This window comes from Sphaeramia orbicularis, chromosome 7, assembly GCF_902148855.1.
Source record: "Sphaeramia orbicularis chromosome 7, fSphaOr1.1, whole genome shotgun sequence".
Classification (NCBI taxonomy): Eukaryota; Metazoa; Chordata; class Actinopteri; order Kurtiformes; family Apogonidae; genus Sphaeramia; species Sphaeramia orbicularis.
Window position 1 is genome coordinate 49,511,743 of NC_043963.1, and position 18,202 is coordinate 49,529,944.

Sequence of the window (18,202 nt, forward strand, 5' to 3'; positions counted from 1 at the left end):
CGATCGTGGGTTGTGGAGTTGTTTAAAGCAGTAGCCAATGGCCAGGACTGGGGCTGTCTTTGTGCACTGTGGTGTAAAGCCAGTATCGATGAACTTGACAGCAGTTTAGCCCGCCTGAGATCTGCTGCTCTCTAAGGACGCTTCAAACACATTCTCCCCACCAGCTTTAGCCTTGTTTACCCTGCCTGTTAATGTTCCCTGGAGCTGGAATGTCAGACACATATGCGGAGAATGTTCCCTTTATGTAATCGTCTGTTTGTTAAATGTCAAAGTAAATACCAGCAGGCTTGAGCTTAGACCAGAAGATGATCTATATGATAAAATGTGTTGTGGTTAACATGACTGAACATAAATAGAAGCAGGCCAAGGAAGGACACGATGGGGAGGAGGAAAAAAAAAAAAAAAAAAAACTGGGACACTTTGAAGCTGCTTTGAGTATTTTGCATCTTGTTGGCTCCAAATGGAACTGAGAATTACTTAGCTGTTTGAGGAATTACAAGTTTAATATCCAGTGACATCAGCAAAGGGCATGTAGTATGCTAGTGTTTGTCTTCTACCAAAGGTGCACAAAGGGGCAGGACAAAAGAAGAAGTTGGACTGCAGGGCACTGTTTTTTTTAACATGATTCTCTCCTGAACTGCTGCACTTGCACTCCAGCGTTCCAGTGATGCGATTAATGATTTTGAAACACTGCAAGAACATATTATTCATGTCATTACAGTGTGATCTAAATATGCTGCCAGATCAAACACAGAGAAAAAGGAGGTCTCAAGAAAAAAAAAAAAAAAATCATGTCCTTTTTACATAAATACCTTCTTAGGTATCAGCAATGTTCTTATTTGGGTGTGATTACACTAATGAACTCATAATTAATAAGAGTGTATTCCATCTCTGCAATTGGATTCTCCTAAATCCCTCTAAATCTTCCATACTGGACCTTTTAACTTACCATTTTTGGTTACAGTTACTGAGGATCTTGAATCAAGATGCTAACGCATATTCCTGACGAGGGTTGCATCAGTAATGTGGAATAATAACAGCGGGAAGCACCGAATGCATAAAAATGGAGTTGGGCTGTGACAGGTTTAAAGACAGTTATCGTGACCAGAAAGTGATATCGGTTTAAGTAAATAGTTTATACAGTTAACACAACAGCAGGTGAGCTTTAGCAGTGCTTTATGCTAATTCGTCAATAAGTAAGGGATAATGTACAGTAGGACAGTTGTTGAGAAGTAAAACACAGGAAAAGGTCTTAATGGCAGTAATGATTGGAGCATAAACTTGTTTCTTCCACTGCTGTTTACCAAAGAAATCAATCATTTCACAAAAAAATATAGCCAGATTAAACCTGCCATTAGTATGGCCTTAGGGAAAATGGTCTCCGTGTTGAAGTATCCTAACACATACAGCATCAGCACTTGACCAAATCCTCATCAGTACAGGCCAGTGACAGGACAATTAACCTCCTTCCACACAGAATGACCCCGGTCCTACTAAGAATCAAATATGGAACTTTGTAGCTGTGTGGTAACCATTACACCACCGTGATGCCCAGTGAGGAAATGACTGAAAACAATTACCGTCTCCACTAAGTAAATTAATTAGTCACAGATTAATTAGTTACAGTCTATAACTGGGGCCTGCGTATGAGAAAGCAATGGTCTGTAATCCGAAATAACAGACCACAGTATCCAGTCAACCAGAATTAAGCATTCAACAAAGCCATGTAATAATATGAACTTTTCACTTGCTTATTTCTAGCTAGCAAACTCTTTTTTTTTGGTTTGTTTTTTTCATTAATACCAATTTAAAACTGTTGTTACTAGATTTAACCACTTTTCAAACTTCCATAGAAAGTGTATTTTGTTTTTTGTTTTTTTTTTTTTAAAAAAAAAGAAGCACAGAGCAATAATTTTAGCTGCTTCTAAAATGTGTTTGGAAACTTTTAGTAACCTTAGAAAAGTGACTCAAACACTAGAATACACGCATTTTTCCTCTAAATGACATGAAACAATTTTTTCTGGCAGTCATAAAAACACATGGTGTCTCTGCCTGGCTGTAAGTCAGTGTTTCCAACTTATCCACTTTGTTGGTATATTTGGTGATTTTTCAGACCCCTCTGGACATTACCAAAAAAGTGATTTGCTACAAATCTATCAACTTTTTCTGGTGTTATCTGACACTCTTGGAAACTCGTTCTTTGTCTGAAACAGTGTTTCGTAAGGAGGGTGTTGGGACACCATTGGGGGGTGTTTGGAACGAGAAAGCTGACGGTGTTGCTGAGACCGAAATGCGGGCGTTAGTCTGTATCAGTATACACATCAAGCAGCACAGCATATTAATGTCAATGGTGAATTTATGTGCCACCAATACACCAATTATTTGGATGTATTGATAGAATTAGTGGATCAACAGGTATTAAACACTTTTGTTTGTTTGTTTTTACTCTTTGCCAACTCAAACAGGCCTAGTGCAAAACCCCAAACAAATGAAAAACTTTCTCCTGTCCTTGCTTCACCATCAGGTCTCTTCCTTTGTAACTCAGAAATCACACACCCACACAACAGCATTAAGTCTGGCACGAATTTAAAAAAAAAAGACATAAGAATTGTATTTACCTTAACTACACTCCGTCATCACTGTCTTCATTTGCATCTGTCTCTGTGCTCCTTGATGTTCCTCCCACAGAGTACATCTGATGTGTGTTAAAGCGCTGGAGCATCTCCTTGCTTGGGATGATGTCATTTAAGCATATAGCTTGTCTTCTCAGTCTTTACTTTATGTGGAGTATGCTGCTGAGTGTCTTCTGGCCTATTCTGTTCCTCAGTTTGGACTTGATCAGGTTTATTTGTGAAAACACTTGTTCTACATCTGCATTGCTTAAAGGCATTGCAAGCAATGACGAAGCAAACAGGGCAAGTTCTTTGAAAGCCTGGTCTCCACTGCTGTCTTTGTAATTGAGTACTTCAACCCAAAATGATTCTGCCTGGGTGTCCACCTTGTTTGTCCATGGATGGTATGTAACAGCTTGATACTGTGTATCAAGAGCTGCAAGATCACCGGAGTAAAGTTTCAGAAGTGACAGTGACCTGAGCTGTTGTTTTGTTTGTGACAGAATAACAGTTGGACTAAACTCAGTTATAGATTTCCATATCTGGATGTTAGCTGGAAGTCTCTGTTGCGCTTGAATGCAAGCTTCCACCAAGAAGTCACAGCACCTGCTCATCATATTTCTTTCAGATATACTCTCCATTGTTGCTTCCTCAAGTGCAATTGCGAATGTGAGCCCATAACAAATGGCACCCACGGGTACCAAAGCAGTGTGGTCTGCTAAGCTGATTGTAAGCAGTTGTTCATCTGATGTAGGAATTTTATCAGGCCTCACCACTCTGGAGATGAGGGAGTGAAAGAAAAGTAGTAAACATTCCAGCATTTTGAATGGATTACCCCTGTCCTGCTGAAACAACTTTTTGATCCTGTTGAACTCTTGCAGAAATGGCATGAGAAACAGAAGGTACAATTTGTTCATGGGATCATTGTACATCTCATGCAGGATTTCAGCATCATAACATCTTTGCTGATCTTTGCATAGCTGCAAGTGAAGCTTTAGTTCATCCCACTGCTGGAGTATGCATGAACAACAGTCATGGATTGAAAGCCAGCGTGTACCTGACAACTAGATAAGTGACAAAGGGACTTCACCTGGATTGATAAGGCTGTAGATCTTAGCGTACTCACGGCAGCGAAGGGCACTGTGTGAGAACCAGTTATGGGAATGACAAACCAAGTATTCAAGGTTGCAGGGGAGTGTCTCAGCTGCCTTGCTGACACAGAGCTGTATTGAATGGCACACACACTTGAGCAGCTGAAGATTTGGGTTTTTTTGGAGCAGGTGTGTGTACACAGAATTTCTCTTCCCAACCATAACACTGCAGCCATCTGTACCTAATCCAATGCATTTTTTGATATCCAGCCTAACGCTCTGCTGAAAACTGGTCAAAGTGGAGGCCTCTGCTGTTTCACCAGGCAAGTTAACCAGCCCAAAAAAGGTTGAGATTATATATATATATATATATATATATATATATATATATATATATATATATATAAATTTATTTTGAATATGGAAATGATACAAGCTTCCTGATTGCTACTAACTGATGTCTTTACACAACATAATATAGAAATGAAAATTCAAGGAAGCATAAAATAATGATACATGCAAAAAAAAAAGTCATATTCGAAAAAGAGCGAGAAGAAGCATAGCTTATTAGCTCTCACCCCTTTGTCTAAACCAACAGTATGTACATATATAAAAACATACATATACACATACACACACATATACATACATACATACATACATACATATATACACCCATATACGCATCTCTCTCTCTCTCTCTCTATCTATCTATCTATCTATCTATCTATACACATTCATTCATACATACATACATACATACATACATGCACACATGCATACATATACACATCCACATATACCATCATATACATATACATATACATATATATACATACACATACACCTACATATACATGCATACACATATATGCATATACGCACATATACATACCCATGCACATACACTTACATATACATGTACAAATTCATATATACACTGTTAGATATATACACCTACACATAAATATATTGTTCAGTTTGACACTGAAGTAGTGGATTACCACACACAGTTGCTTGACAGATGAGAAGAGATGAGATGAGAAGAGAAGAGAATACTATGTATCTCCGCTATCACTGATGAGGTCTTTGAACATGCATGGGCCACTTGCATGTTTAATTAACGCAGTGCATTTGCCCTGGTGTATTTTCACGTCATTAATTGAGGTAGAGCCAATTAATTCTCCAAAATGACCTAAAGTACTGATGGATGTGTGACAGGCTATGTAAGTGGCCATCTTCAGCTCATTTGTTTGTTTTGTCTGGTTTTCTTTTGTACTGTGAAACCAATATCCATAAGCCTCATGGACAAGAAAGGTGGAGAGGTTTTTTTGTGCTTCTCTGTGTCAGCATGCTTTATTAAATCTGCATGGTGAGCATGTATCACACACTTACAAAACTGGCAGAACACCTTCGAGTCACCTCCCACCCGAGGTTGGATCCAGTCTTTTAATATACACTCTTTTTCTCTCTCTTTCAGATGTGTTTTCCCATATTTACCCCACTTTTTCCCGCACATTGTGTCTATCTCTCTGTCTCTCCTTCACAGATTCTCTCTGATGAGACTAGTGCTGCTATGCATGAGTGAGAGCAAGTGGGGGCGGTAACCAAGAAATGGGGGAGTGGATAGGTCTTGGAAAAGGACAACCTAACATGTTTTGCTTTATTGTGGAGAACAGTGGGGAGCAACTACATGTTTGAAAACAAGCCCAAAAACCCGCATCTGATGATATTTGCAAGTGACTTTACAGAAAAACAAGCCCAAGGTCGCTTATAATAAGCAGAGTTGACAACTATGGTGGTGGTGCTATCTGCAACGTATATACAGTAAGCTCCGTCAGTTAAGTTCATCCCGCTCAAAGTTCAAGTTTTGTCATGTGGCCCTCAACACTGAAGCGAAGGACAATGTGGGAGAGAAGGACAGATCTGGCGGGTCCAAACAGAGAGCGTTATGCTCCGGTCCCATTTTCTGTTGGTTATCCAGGTGAGCACAGTAATAACGACTTTTAATTTATGGTAACACAAAACTAGTGTTGTATGAGACTGATGTTTAAGTAAAACCTTGTTTAATTTTCTTGTTTGTATTTAGTTTTTAAGGTGTACCATCGCATTATCTACTGTTTCTTGGTTGGTAACATGCCTGTTTTTATTCTGTACATACATTTACACTTTTCTTTTCTTCTTCTTTTAAACTGTTTTGCACTACGCACCACTAGAGAGTTGTCTCTTTTAACTTTATTGTACATAAGTATAATGACATGTCACATCATTTTCATTCATTTTCTTTTCAATTTTCATTTCAGCAGAGAAAAAAGAGGTCATGCTAGAATTTCATATCTTTCACACATTCTGATAGTGTCTAGATCAGGGGTCGACAACCTTTAACTCTCAAAGAGCCATTTCGACCCGGTTTCCACGGAAAAGACAACACTGGGAGCCGCAAACACTTTTTGACATCAGAAATGAAGATGTTAGCCTATATATACCGTAAGTTCCGGACTATAAGCCACTACTTTTTTCCCCACACTTTAAACACTGGGGCTTATACTCCGACGCGGCTTATACAACGATTTTACCGGTACCACGGCTTGCTGCCGCAGCGCACCTCGGTGGTGCCGCGGCGCACCTCGGGGCCAATGCTAGGTGCCGTTGCACCGCCGTACCATGGCTCGGTGCCAGGTGCCGTGGCACCGCGGTGGTGCCTCGCCTCGAGGTGCCAGTGGTGCCGCGGCACCGGTGGCACCCAGTTGTGGCACGGCGGTGCCATGGCACCTGACACCGAGCCATGGTACCGCTGTGCCATGGTACCTAGCGTTGGCCCCGAGGTGCCGCGGCACCTTGGTCGTGCCATGGCACCTGGCATCATTAAATGTTCTATTTTCTTCAGATATTTTTCTTTTCTTAGATTTCTCCATACTTGGCCTACCTGGGGTTGAAAGTCTCGATAAATGTGCGGCGTTTTGGCGGGCTGTCGGAGAGTGTGATGCATATTTTGAGCAACAAAAAATAATACAATATATATATATATAATTTTATTTTAATATTTCAAGATCACAATAATCTTACAATTCACAACTACAATTAAACAAACGAACAAACACAAATAAAATACTTTGTTCAGATATTGTGCAGTTTTGGTGTCGCAGGGCATTCCGCGTATGCCGGCTGACACGTCAAGTGCTGTCAAACGTCTCTGAAGAAGGCAAATGCTGATCACCGAAATTACACAAGGTCTGAAGAAAGAAGTTAAAAACTTTGACTTAATAAGAAGACATGATACATGTTTTTGAGACAAATAACATACACTTCAATCGGACACTTATAATTTATTTTCCCAAGCCACGCAGAGCCGCAACATAAGGATGAAAGAGCCGCATGCGGCTCTGGAGCCGCGGGTTGCCGACCCCTGGTCTAGATTAACCATAAACTATAAAATAAAAGCATTAGTTATGTAAAATATTGCTGACCTAATGTTAATCTAGCTTTTCACTTTTTTGGATTACATTTTAAGAATTATGAGCTGCCTGATGATACTTTGACAACCTGTTAACATGGGTGCTGAAATGAAAATCAACTGGTGACGGGACCATCAATACATATTTTTACATTTAGTTTTATATTGCTGGTATTGTTGTTATTTCTATATAATGTAGATATTTCTTATATATCCTTTTACCTTTATACTTTTTGTCATTGTTGTTTCAACGGGTTCTGGAATAAAGGACAAGTTGTTTGCAATTTACAGATATGTCTTTTTCACATTTTTACTTTTTTTTTTTTTTTGGCCTATTCAAATAATTGTTTAATTGACTCAAAGAAAACAGTCGACACCCACAGAACCTTTAACACATTATGGTGACTCAGATACATCCTTTTAGGCCTCATATTTACAAATGTAGCTATTCCATATAAAATAGACCTATGTTTCTGTGTTCAATCTGTGCTCTGGTGATGGTGGGGGCTCTGTACCAACATCTCTGTCCAATCAGCATGCATTACTGCTGCTCATCCTCTGTAGCGTGAGGCAGGTAATGAGGAGGTAAAGGTCACAGTGAGCTGAGAGCCGGGACAGTTGAGTCATCCTGCAGTGTAGTAACACAGAGACCCGGGCCTGAGGCTGTGCTGTTTGGCAGTCAGAGGACAGCACTGCAAGCCTCGTAGTATTATTCCAAACTCAATGCCATTATTGGGCCGTCTGACCAAAAGTGACCTTAACATTGTATTTGCTTCAGCTGAGCAGCTCGCGCTCCAGTAACAGCGTCTGTCGGCAGCTGTGTGTGATAGCTCCCAGGTGTGAGAGAGTACGCCACTATATGAGTGTGCTCAGGGAGGCTGCACGTTCAGCAAAATCCTTCCCTGGATAAATAAAGATTGTTAAAATGTTGTTTGTCTCAGTACTTACTGTAGATGCAGTTGCTTTTCCAGCTGTACAGCTCACGCTACTCAATGTGACATTTCCATTGCATTTCAGCTTTATTGGATCGCAGAGAGAAGGATAAGAGACAGATGCCTCGATTGACACTTTTTAACACATTTCAACACACACAATCAGCAACACAAACTCACATTCTATTACAAAGTTTTTGTCATCTACTACATACTGTATGTGCACATGCACTCTGCCCCAATCATTAACAATATCATTCTGTGTTTTTCAGTAAGTTTGTGTGTGTGTGTGTGTGTGTGTGTGTGTGTGTTTTCATCTCCTTATTTGTCTTCATTTTCAGGTAAAATGAACAGAATCATCAAGCAGACCCAGCGTTCACAAACTGCAGCTCAGATTGACGGAGTCTGTTTTTAATGAAAAAACCTAGTCTGCCTTTAAAAATTCTCTCCCAAATGTTTCAACCATGATATTTACAGGGATGTGCTGGTGCTGCACATCTCACCTATGGTTAAATCTTTCATTTTAAGTATGACATGCAGTCTGAGAGGCTGTATAAATCTAGACACTAGACTTATTCCAAAGGTGCTTTTGGTGTTGATGGGTAGAGGAGACTGCAGTCACTAAAAAAACTCACTGGAGATGATAAACGCTATCTGATGTCTTGTTGTAAATATCCTTTTAACAAAGACTGTGAAAGCAGTGGATGTATCTGCTCTGCAGCTGCAAAGTTAAAGTGCAAGTTTTTTGTTTTTTTTTCTTGTAATACTGCAAGCCTCAGTGATGGGAGAAGGTTTAGTTCTTTAAGCATTAATACTATATATGGGTCAAAACACAACATTTCAGTATTGCCTGAAAAGTCACTTTGTTGTATTTTATGAAATGTCACCTTTGTGAAATATCCATATGTTTTATTAAATGCTGTTGTATTTTGTTAATGCCCAGTAGCAATGATGGTAGTTTAAACAATTTTTTTTTCTTATATTCCTCAGATAGCACAGTAACATCCACAAAAGTGAAAATTTTCCAACCTACAGGCTATAATATGACTTCCTTGTTCCTCACTGAGAGACAAAAAAGAAATCTGACACAGAAGTAGAGTTTATATGATGGAGAGGAACTGACTCAAAAGGAAAACATATTAGTGCAACTGAAACAGTAGGGAAAAAGTTGACCTGTATGATCTTGTTTAATCCCCAGAAGATGCTACATTCAGCATACATTTGGGTAATTCCAAGGACTGAGAACTTCAGCTCCAACATGACACCAAATAGAAAAGAATCTTAAAGTTTTTTTTGTTTGTTTTGTTTTTTTAATCATGAAAAAACAAGCAATCAACAAGCCAAATTATTTTTTAAGTTAACAATAGGCCCTATCAAATGTCGAACAGTTGAACATTCATCTTTAATGCTAGTGTTTAAGGACACGGAGATGGCACAGATGGCAACAGTGAAACCGGATCAATCAATGCCTTGCCAACATTAACTATTGCGACAGGATCAGACGTAGTTTTACTCTGTGCACGTCACTGGACTGAGGTCAACAGAAATCTGGCAGGACACTTCTGTAGTTAGAGGTTTGGCAACAACAACAGGTGGTGGCGGGCCAGTAGGTCAAACGGCACTCCCTCTAAATGTAAAGCGTGAACACTAACTGGAGAAACACCTTTAACCGGGTCACAGTCTAAGATCATGTTATGTTGTGGCACAGGAACAAAGCCAAGTTCCATTCCCTGCATAACCACAAAATCACCAGTCTCAGAGTCAGACGAAAAAGGTAACACTGACTGAACAATGAATGAATATTTAGCCCCAGTGTCCCACGATACCTTGATGTCCACACTCACCCCATCATCCAAAGACACACGTGCATCCGTGATAAGTGGCTCAAACCCCACTCCGTGCACACTGTTGTATACTGACACGCTGTAGCACACAGGATTGGAGTTGGAGGAGCTACACCGGTCTTACTCCTTAGCATTGGCCACTGGTCTTTCTTCCTGTCCCAAAAATGATAGGCCCCTGAACTCAGTGGGCCCATGGGCTTCAGCCTGGGTAACCCTGTGCATTGAGGTGGCCGTGATGGGGACGTTTGCGAATTCCGAGACTGCCGACAGTTCAGTTCAGGTGAAAGTTAGTGCCAGCAATATAGGCTATAGGTGCAAGAAAACTCAGTCCCAGCCTGCACCGGGGATTAAATTCATTCAGCAGAAGTATGGATGGGACCCCCACCCCCCCTACAAATCACTCCCTTGGTTTTACAAGTCAGTAAGCTAGTGTTTAGTATTAGCTCTTCCTTGACCCCTTGCAAATGGCTCTAACCTGTTTAGTGCTGCCCCTTTTGTACAAATATGGTAATTTCCTGCTCCAAAAACCCAAGACTTCCTCAACCAACACCTAAACTACTGACAAACCACAGTAACTCCATCCACTAATTAGTCTATGGGTAATTCCCTAATAACTGAACACAACCGTCATTAACTAAGCTATTGTAACATATCAGCAGCTATGTAATAGCTTTTTACATGTTAAACGTCATACATAACTGTAACAGTCAGCCAATACGATTAAATAATAATGCAGCTAACATGATGATCACTGATCACTTAGCTTTGAATTGATGTTAACTCAGTCTAAAAAGTAAAGTAGCTTCCAGTGTGGTAAACTACTTTTTATCATATTACTTAAGCTTTGCTGCTACATTTCCCTTCAGTGTCATGAAGTTTCTTAGCTAGTTTTCAGCATATTGATTTGTGAAATGTCAGATATTGTTGTACTTCGGGAAATATCTTTTTATTTAACTGTAATATTTTGACTCTGTGGAGCCACTGTGTAAATGCTTCTTGTATAAGTGTGTTCTGCAGAGTTTTACTGTACATGTTGGGGTGTAATTAGACACTGCAGGACGGTGAACTAAAAAAGGGAAATAGAAAGGGTGGATGTACCTGCTTTATAAAAGGCAGTGCTGTCTGTTTGTACCCGCTCACTGGTGTGAATTCATGTATTTTGACAGATGAAAGATAATGCAGCACACACAGGCAGTGGGGGGCTGTCAGGGCTGTCTTTACTGGCCATACAAAATTAAATTAAGTACGTGCAAAGTGTCTAAACAGTCCTACGTATTTAGTCAATTTCATCAGTGTAATGTCCACAAAACTACTTATAGTTAATTAGATTGAGGTTGAACTGAAATATCCCACATCCAGAAGTCACTCTTACTACTCACTGGGGCCAGCACTACAGATTCAGCTAGCCTTTACAAGGGGGGGCTGAAAAGTTCATAGCCTGACTAAGAAGGAGTTATTGCACAGCAATGAAACTTGGCATACATTAAATTCAACCTCTCCTGATACTAACTGCATGGTTTCCTTCCAGATAAACCCACACTGGATAAATAATTTAGGACTTTGAAAAGTAGTACTACAGACATTTCATGAGAATGCTTGCTTTTCACCCCTCCCTCATTCTCCCTACCCCTCTTGAATTCAGCTTCCCAGTTTTGCACAGTTGATAAAGCTGGAGCACCGTCCCCTATAGCAACCATGTCAGCATGAATGTCCTTGGAGGCTAACCCCTTTTTCTACAGACATTTGATAAGACCACGGTGCCATGAATGGTTCACGAAATGTCTCTGGTACTACTTTTCAAAGTCCTAAATTATTTGTCCAATGTGGATTTATCTGGAAGGAAACCATGCAGTTAGTATCAGGAGAGGTTGAATTTAATGTATGCCAAGTTTCACTGCTGTGGAATAACTCCTTCTTAGTCAGGCTATGAACTTTTCAGCCCTCCCTCATATTTGAAAGCCCTCCCATCTGATTTACACTTAGTATTAGTGACAGAATCATCAGCAAATCAAATTTAGATAGGACACCCTGTGGGCCCAGCTATGTGCCCTGTGGTACCCCCAACTTTTGTTAAGAAATTCCTAAATATGAACGTGAACTCAAGCAAATAGAAAATTGTGTCTGGTGTCGCCACAACATCATCACAACATTTTAGGACAAGAATTATTTTTCAGGACATGATGAATCCATAAATTCCCTGAATTGAGGCAACTATGTAAAATTGTAAACATTCTTAGGTGAGTATGATGCTGACTTCACCATCTGGCATCATCTTGCCACAGCAACAGTTTTTACAGGGACATCATGAAAAATTCAAAATGATCTAATAAATGCACTGACTGAGGTTATAAATGATCAAATCAAGGAGGAGATGAAACAAAGTTTGCGGCAGTTAGGGTTGACGAGATGATTGACTTCAGTAATACGGAGCAACTCTTGCACATCCTCAGGTGCGTGACTAAAAAGGGAGGTAAAAGAGAATTTTGTTAGAATTTGAGAACATTACAGATACATAAACGTAAAATGCTGCACACTTTTAATACCCCTCGGCCAAATATAGTGGAAGATTCTGTTGAAAGTTATTGCCCTACAATTTAGATTAGATTGTCTTCGTGTCAGCTTTATTACATAATTATTTATACTTGAAAGTACTCAGATATTATAACTGCACAATGCCATCTGACGTTGAAAAAGTAGGTCAAGGTGACTTATTTTCAATAGGCTTCTGCTCCATGCCAACATGCATCCACAGAATAAATTTGGTGCAGATATCTCGATGCATTCTTCAGATAATGCAATTGTGTCGTTGAATGGACAGACAGACAGACAGACAGACGACAAAACGATTACAACACCCCTTTGGCCAGAAGTTGGCCGAGGGGTAAAAACCCACAAAAAACAAATAAACAAAGGATCTAAATTGGTTAGTTCTGAACTATAAAACTAAATTAATGGCCCAGGACTATGATGGGGTAGCTGTAAAAGCATCAGGGCGAAGTGGAGATCAGGCTTGTGTAAAAGACCAAGTGACCCAGGCCCTCTTCATGCAGTGTTATGCACACACTTTGGACCTAGTGATGTCCCAGGGAGCATCAAAAATTAAAGCATGCATGATAGTTTTTGCAAATCTCTGTGGATTATCTGAATTTTTACTCATTCTGCCATGTGCACCAAACAACTGGATGAGCTTTATAAAAAAAAAACAGCTGTTGTGCTCACACAGTTGAGGTGGATTTTAAATATGATTGCCTTGTCCGCAACAAGTTGCTTGAGCTTTTCCAGCAGATACTGAAAATACTAAATATGCTGAAAATTTTGACAAGGAATCTATGTGTGCATCTGGACACCTTCTACTCTTAAAAAGTTTCAGCTATGTTTTTTTCCTCTTTTCCTATACTGGCATTTTCAACATTGCTGGTGTGCTCTTTGGGATTCTACAAAGCAAGACCATGGACATGCGTTTTAGTCTGAAGAGAACGGTAGAGTTTTGTCAGTGTTGAAAGGGAGCGAGGTAATTCAGTCTTATTGGTGAAAGCCTGAAACACATGCCCACTACAGAGAGCTTGATCGACAACACACTGATTTTAGGAATCAGAGTTCCGCAGTCTAAATGGCAGCTACAACGCACAGTAAAGCTGAGTTAAATGTCAGGTATAACATGTAATACTTTAACAGCAAAAGTACATGTGATCTCTTGATTTTTCTGAGCAGGACAGGCCTTGTAGTATGATAGAACTTTATGGACTCACATGCCTGATGCTCACAGTCCCAGTGTCTAGATCCTCGGCAGAGTGCATGAGCATGTGGAGCACTATTGCCTGTGGTTCTCGTCTGAAAATGTACATTATTTGTATATGGCTGCGATGGTTGTAGGATTTGTGTATAAGGTTTACTGTTGCTTACTGAAGACCCTGACTGAAACCCCAGTGCACAGCTGCGCACACATACTGTCCCTCAGCAAATACACTCTCTGATGGTAGTCCCAGGGTCCTTTCTGCCATCAAGCCAGTCTGTTATTACATGAAATGATGATCCTCCTGTTGGCTTGAACATGTGCTGTCCTTGTATTGCACATGTTGTTTATGTTCCGCTCCGTGACATTATTTTATGAGAATGTGTGAAATTGAGCACTTGAATCATATGCGTTATTCATGTTATACAAGCTCTTGAGTGTTGGTGTCCGATTGACTGTGTGGAGTGGTCTAAGTGCTGGGCTAGAGGTGTCTGATAAAGTGGTCAGTAGAGTGTAGATTAGTAGTGGACCACTCTGGAGCATTAAAGCTTAGGACTTTGTTGTCAGCATAAGAACTAAAAGCTCAGATTGCATGTTGGGAATCTCCGAAACAGCCTTCACGTCTGATGGTAGAATTGCCCCAAGCCCTTCAGAACCATGTACCCAATCATTCAGCCTAAGTAACTTGTTGACATGGGACTGTCCTCCAGCTGTCTGGGCGGGCCATCCTCTTGTCTCCCTGCACAGATTTACTCACCAGAGGGAATAGCTATTACATCTCCTGTTATTATTTGCCATAAAAATGCGCTGAATGGCGACCAACTCTGAGGTGCTATAAAAAGCAGCGGGGTGTGAGATGGCGCCTGTGTGTCATCAATCAGACACAGTGGTGAAACATTGGGCCTCTCCACTGGGTAGTGGAAATTGATTTTTCTGTAAGTCTCAACGATTAGGGTGTGAAAAAAGGGAGTTGTGGGAGTCGGGATGGGGGCTAGGACAAGAGGAGCTGGGAGGAATACGACGAGATGGGGTAGGACACAGTGAGAAAAATGGAGGAAAAGCTAATGTTTTCAAGTGGGTTCATTGTAGAGCTCTACTCTGCCTTTTTGAAGAGGCTTAAATCATAGAGTACTCGCTTCAGGGGCTTTCTGTAGCCTGTCGGAGGCAGCGTCACTCAGGAGTCTGGGCTGAGCAAAAATGGGAAATAAAAATGAAACCTTTCGATGCTTAGTTTTGAAACAATGAATAGTCCAATTATATGCATGTACTGTATATATTTATACACAAGTGTGTGTTTGTGGGTTTAACAATTCAGTACATACCATGGTTTTTGGGTCACAGTTCATGGTACGGTACAATGCATTAAAATGTGTGAAAAAGCACCAAAAAAAAAAAAAAAAAAATGCAAACACCTTAGTTTCATTTATTTTGAACATGGTAAAGTTTCATTTTTTGATACTTGTAGCTGTGCACATACAGCAGAAACAAATGAAAGCTAATGAACAACATGTATGAAATAAGAAATAAAAATGTCTATGGTTAGATGGCAGAATTGAAAAACAAATGTCAATGCACTATAAAAGATTATTATTACTTACGGGACTGTTTCTTGTCAGCAGACACCAAGGTTACGTTCACCATAAGGTGGGTCTTCTTGTGAACTAGTAACTTAACTTAATGATGCTAGGATACTATCTACAGTCAGTCTACTTTTACCAGAACTGTTTAACGCTTTCTTTTTCTTTGTTTATGTGCTGTAAAGCGATACTGACTTCTGCAGTACTGGTGATTTACTGCCACCTGCTGGATTGGAGTGTTGCTGTATGTACCAGAATAGTGTAGTTATCAATCAAATGACCAACATATTTGTCGGGCTTGTTATGCTTGTACTGTACTGATAAATGTGCCACCCCTAAATGTTATGATCATGGGTTGCTTCACTTGGTTAGATCTAAGTTTGACAACATTTTGTGTCCAAAAAATGACAGAAATACATGCTGTGTCAATGTGTGAGCTTGTTGAAATGATGTGCCAGTGAATGTGTGCTGTAGTCTAAGTGAAGGTTGTTCCAACAAAATATTAGTATGGGACTTTTTTTGGCCAGGAAGTGATTCTCTAGATTATGAGCTAAACGTTGGACCCCCTGATTGATAACAGATGACCCTCATTTTCCATTTTATACCATAACCTGCTAAAATGTGTATATTTTGACCTTTACAATATGTTAAACCCCCAAGTAAACTATGAGTACTACATTAGGATTGTTGTAAATTGATCAAAGTGAACTGACTTTGTAGTTCAGTGTATTCTAAGTGAGTTCAGTTGAACGGAGCTATGGTACCCCAGTGTCACATGTCAGTGTAAATAAATATAAAACCTAGTGCACAGATCAGGATATGGAGGCAGGCAGTGGAGATATAACAGATTCATGCACTCTGCTGCTCCAAGACGCCTACCAACTTGAAATCCAGGAGCATCTATAGCTTAAAAATGAAGGCTGCATTGAAAAAATAAATCTTACACTACCTGAGAAGCTTAACACAACTTACCTATGCAAAAATTGATCCACTTTTACAGCCTCCTTTTTCATTTGTCAGAAGTGGGAGCGTGTGCTTCCATTAACTGGATATGGGTCCATTACCAACCTATCCGATGAGAAACAAGTACTTGAAGGTTCCTAGGATCAGGGCCATTTCAAGATATCTGGGGTCCCTAGGCGAGAAAGTAAAGTGAGGCCCCTAATACACGAAGATGTGGTGGTCAAATCACTGAAGAAGAAAAATAAAATCCAGATGCGATTTCCTGTTTTCTGGTGCATTTAATGAGTCACGAATTACTCTGTATTACGTTACACAGAGTATCCACTAGAGTGTAGTAAAGGACACAGTGTCTTCAATTAGGCATTGTTGATGGGAATGACACAATTTGGTTATATTAATATTTATTTTTGTTAACAAGTCAAAAACATAGTAAAACATTATTATTATTATAATTATTATTATCATCAATATTCTTAAAAAGAACTATACATGCCAAGACTTTTTGGAACAAAGTGCTTTTCTACAGTGAAATAACACACACTATCTTTAACAACATGGTACAACAAGGATTGCTGTTAAAGAATAACCATCAGAAATTAAGAGTTTTAGAAACATTTGTGGACTTTAGCTCGCACAAAAGCAGTGACTAAATCTTCCATGTTCAACGACTTCCTGATGTTGCGCTCTATTGATATAAATGCCAGCCATATAGATAATTACAGAGTTTAAAATGTAGGATTGTGATTACATGGTTCAGAGACATGATTCACATACACCACCATTCATTTTTTTTGATGTTGTATTTGAATATTCTGAATATTTGACGATTTTGAAAAGTGTTGCAATTTCCTAATTATTCTAATTGTTCCTGAACGCCTTTCCATCAGGTCCAGGTGGAAAGCTATGGGGGGGTGTGGGGGACGAACCGGTAAACTCGTAAACTCAGAAAAACAGAGCAAATTTATTTTTTTCCAGAAAACAGTATCTCGTAAACTCAGAAAAACAGAGCAAATTTATTTTTTTTCAGAAAACAGTATCTTGTAAACTCAGAAAAACAGAGCAAATTTATTTTTTTTCCAGAAAACAGTATCTCATAAACTCAGAAAAACAGTGCAAAAATTTTTTTTTTCAGAAAACAGTATCTCGTAAATTCAGAAAAACAGAGCAGAATTTAATGTTTTTCAGAAAAAAGTATCTAATTAATTCAGAAAAACAACGCAGATTTTTTTAAAACTTATTTTTTCTCGTAATTACGAGATAATTATCTCGTTAATTCAGAAAAACAGAGCCGAATTTAATTTTTTGTGTGAATGCAGTACACTTCTGTACTATCATGACTGTTTCTGTGATGGAAACGGTATGTCGCAAATTTATGCTGGCGTTAAGGGGTTAAGATCTGCAGGAAAAAGAACGTAGGAGACACATGAATTATAGTAATGCAGTGTCTGTTTGTCAGAGAGGTTCAGGGCATGTGGTGATATATTGTTGTTCATGTCTCGTATTTTTTTTTTTTTGTTGTTGACATTTTGGAATATTCTAATCTTGTAGTGCAAGTAAGACAGATTTTCTTTCCCGTTTAAAGCATTCATTTGTATTTTATACTTTATACAAAATGCCCTCAACTGATCATGTCAAATTATTAAATTGTGGATCACTTTGGGAAATCAAGCTCTGTGTGGGCTGCTGCATGTTAAAATGACTACACATACCTCCAATTTCATCTGACTTGTTGGCTGTATCTGTACACTGTCTCAGTTCTGATATGTCTCATATTACTATAATCTTCATACATGGTGGCATTTGGATGCTGTTTTATCAGGTGCCCGACATCTGCTGTTTTTTTGTTTTTTTGTCTCTTTTTGAATAACACAGGTTTGCACATTTCTTTTTTTTCTTCCAGATTTTTAAATGTACAAACTGAAAAAAATTACACCCTGTTAAAGATTCATGTCATGCTGATAAATCAGTTAATTCAGAAAACATAACTTAAAAAAAA